Source organism: Dendrobium catenatum, unplaced genomic scaffold, assembly GCF_001605985.2.
Source record: "Dendrobium catenatum unplaced genomic scaffold, ASM160598v2 fragScaff_scaffold_783, whole genome shotgun sequence".
NCBI lineage: Eukaryota > Viridiplantae > Streptophyta > Magnoliopsida > Asparagales > Orchidaceae > Dendrobium > Dendrobium catenatum.
This window is the reverse complement of record NW_021319245.1, coordinates 502,662-506,548: the sequence shown is the minus strand read 5'-3', so window position 1 is coordinate 506,548 and position 3,887 is coordinate 502,662.

The following is a 3,887-nucleotide window of genomic DNA, read 5'->3' as shown; positions in this document are numbered from 1 at the left end:
GGTTAAATTTTTTTAAGAACATTTTGATCTTTTGTATATCACAGTTTGACTGAACATCCTTCTCTAATTGCATGTTGTGATTTCACTATTAAGTTAGATATAGTAAGACAATTTATCTAAACAAATTTCTCTTGTTTTGGATTTTCTTCTATAATGAATATGGGTGGAATATACATTAGTAAATGGGGTTTTGATAGTTTAAAGGCACACCTTGAGGGAAGTGGGGGTGGGGTCTTCTTTTGAAATTCTCCCAACTCTAACACTTAGAAACTAATACATGAAATCTAATAATTTAACAAATTTAAATGACATTACACAAAAGATACTATGACAGACAACAACAACAACATCAATCCTTTATCCCACTATGACAGAATTTTAATAAATTATGTCAATTCGCAAGTGTGGCGCTACATAGGTAAAAAATTTTATTGATTAAATGATGATGTTAGTGAGTGAGTGTTCCAACTAGCGCACATAATAAAAATTATTAAACTCAACTACAAAAGCTATAATTATATTACCAAACACCAAAATCACACAAGTGTCCAAACTTAATAGGTAATGGTGAACACAATGATTTGTTGCTAAATATGTGTTGGATTTATAAGAACAATGTAAATGATCTACGCTAAACAAGAGCACAAGAATTTGAAATTTATGATTCACTAAAAGACATTCAAGCACAAGCAATAAAATAAGTAAATATGCAAGAATAAACTAACTTGCAGAACAAAGAAAAATAATAGATTTTTATTTAGTTTGACATCAATCCAACTCACATCCAAGCCTAACCTTCACCCTGTTGACCTCATTTTTATCGCGCTTTTCCCTCAACTGTGATTGATCGACCCACGACGAGTCGAATTCAAGTCGAATCAGTGTCAATTAGAATTTGATTTCAAATTGACTCGGATCGACTTGAATTTGACTCGACTGCACTCGATCAATTTCTATCAACATATGTCGACCTTGCCGGGCCCGATTTGATTTTAATTAAAATTATTTTTAGGATTAATTTTGTATAAATAAATTAATTGAATTAGATCGAGCCCAACTCGACTCAAATTGAGTTAGATTTGGACTTGAATTTGACCTGATTCAGCCCAAATTAATTTTGCATTAAACTCCAACTTGCTTTTTGATGAATTTGAATTTGATGCTTAAATCAGGAAATGCAAGCGAGCGGTGTCGATTGAATGGACAGTCGGCACAGCTCCTTTCCCTGATATTCGTGATCTTCGACGGTAGAGCAGTTTCCATTCGCATGTGTTCGAGCGGCTGAAGCTGGAGGCGGGGAAATGGCGGGCTTCGACTTTCGGTTTTGGCGTGCTTTCCCTCTATACAAAGCCTGCTTTGCTGCAAGAGGCATGACAGAAAGGCATTCAGAGAGCCTGACTCTTGGGATTTGGCTCGCTCTCTCTCGCCCGTTGGTATAGGATCTCTAGGCGGGAACCCATATTCCTCTCTCTTTCGTCGCTGCTGTTCGCACAACCCTGACCGACACTCCCAACCTCTCCTACTCCCTCTCTTGGTTCGCAAGGCACCCAAGCAGCCCCCTCTCTCGGCCGTCTCCCCTCTGTTCGCCCAAGAAAAAGGAGCCGAAGCCTCTCTCCTCTTTTCCGGTCTCTCCTCTGTTCGTACAAGCAGGAAGAAGCCGAAGTTGCTCCAAGTGCTGGACCCGACGCCGCCATTTGACTTTAGCCGCTGGTTCTCCATCTCACTTGCAAGGTGATTTCCCATTCTTCTCTCCATTCTTATTCTTCTTCCTCTTCCACTTGTTCTTCTTCTTTCTCCTCTTCTTCTTCTCTTTCTTATTCTTCTCTTTTATCTTCTTATTCCCCTAACTTCTCTTCCTATTCTCTTTTTATATTTTTCTTTTAGATTTCTCTTCTTAACTGCTTTCTTCAAAGCTAATAATGGTTGTGGTTAGTTCACCAAATAATTCTGTGTAGAGCTCCTTTGCTTGCTGTTTTACTAAGCTTTCAGCAATTTTTTTAAAAAATACCCTCCATTTCATAAACGTTTTATTTAGATGATCAAGCTATATGACTTGGTGAAATATGTATGTACTCTACGGCAAGCTTGGTGTTGTTTATTTCTACATTCCTTATGTGTAAATGTGAAGGAATTTTCAATCATTAATGATTTATAACATGTAGTATATGGTATATAATCTCATAGACACATCATAAGAGATTGTAATGTCATTCAATAGATGTATTCAAGGTGTTTGTATTTTTGTCTCTTTTGAAATAGCATGAATATTTGGCCAAGAAAGAGCCATGGGAAGACTCATTTTCATCTTGCTTCACTAGTACTTTTGAGAGAATGTTAGAATGTGGTAAGACATTCATGTACTTACGATTCTTTTCTTTTAGATAGCGATATGCTCAAAAATATTCATATGATTCGCTTTATGTGAGTCTTGCGAATTATTAGAATTAAAAGATGTTAAACTCTCACTTTGTTTCAATGTTTAATGGTGATTGTGTGAATCGTAACCATGTTAGGAAGTTCTTGTATTCATTCGTATTGTAAACGACATTTAACATGAGTATTAAATTTCTTCTATTTGGTAAACAAAGAAAGTATTAAAGTTTATTTAGTGATGTGCTTTGGTCGAGATTATTCTCCATGGGCTTCAAATGATTTTGTCAATTTAACGAGTGTTAGTTATCGTCAGAGAATACAAAAAAAGTATGTATTTCTTTCTAAGAATAATATATATATATATTTCTTTATGCTTTAGCTATAAATCAGATGCATATTTTACTACTCACATCACATGGTAAGTTCAATCCATCTTGTCTTTGCAAATAATATGATGCACATGTATTTTGAAAATTTATATTTAGTTCTACCTCTAAAAAGTCTAATGAATGATTATTAAAAAAAATGTGTGAGCTACACTTGTTCCGCTTAATGTTAAGAAAGATAAGTTTCATGAATTCGTTCTCCCGTAAATGGATAGATATGCATTTCTTATGTTGTTTGGTTCCTTCTTCTTAAAGGATTTAATGATAGTTGAGGGATTAACCTCTCCTTAAAGATTTCTTTTACTATTTATCTCTTTCACGAGTTTAGAAGAGAACAATACTTAGGATCATAACTTTTTTTTTTATCTTTCTTGAAATAGGAATAATAGTTAACGCAATGTTTCTTTTATATATTAGTATGTATTTCTTGAACAAACCATGCATGTTTTGGTACCTATGATTTGTTCTTTGAGTTGATTTATTAGATTAAAAAAAAAAAGAGAAGGTATTTTCTTGTACTTTTATCATGAGTTATGATTGATTTCAAACTAGCTATTTTATAATAGATTCACATGGCGTTGTTTGTGGTTTATATGTGAACCTTTTATGTTGATTCATTTGAATGAGTCCTGTGAATGTTGCACACAAATTATTTGATGAAATGCTCTAAAAAAATGTTATAATGAAATGTCTTTTTGTTATCTTGCCAAAGTCTCATATGGGTACCAAGGGTGTTTGTCACCATCAAGAGCACGAAAGATTTTAAACATGACAACTTTTCATTAAAACTTTGTAGATGATTGAAAAGAAAGTTCTAAGGTTTACTCTTATGAAATGGATTCATATTCTTATTTTTGTATATGCATATATATTACTTATTTGTAATGCCACACTGCTATATTTGATAGAAAGGTTAGTGATTATACCAAAAGTACTTGAATGCTTGAAACCTGTGAAGTTATGCTTAGCCTCCACTAGTTAATCTCTCATTCAATGACGTATGCGTTCGATGACGAACATTTGCATGATTATTGGAAACTTCGATATCATTTTTGAAGGATCTATCTTTTCATGATTATTGAATAAACGATTGTTCTCTATGGTCTCGTTAACTTGAGCATGTTTAGT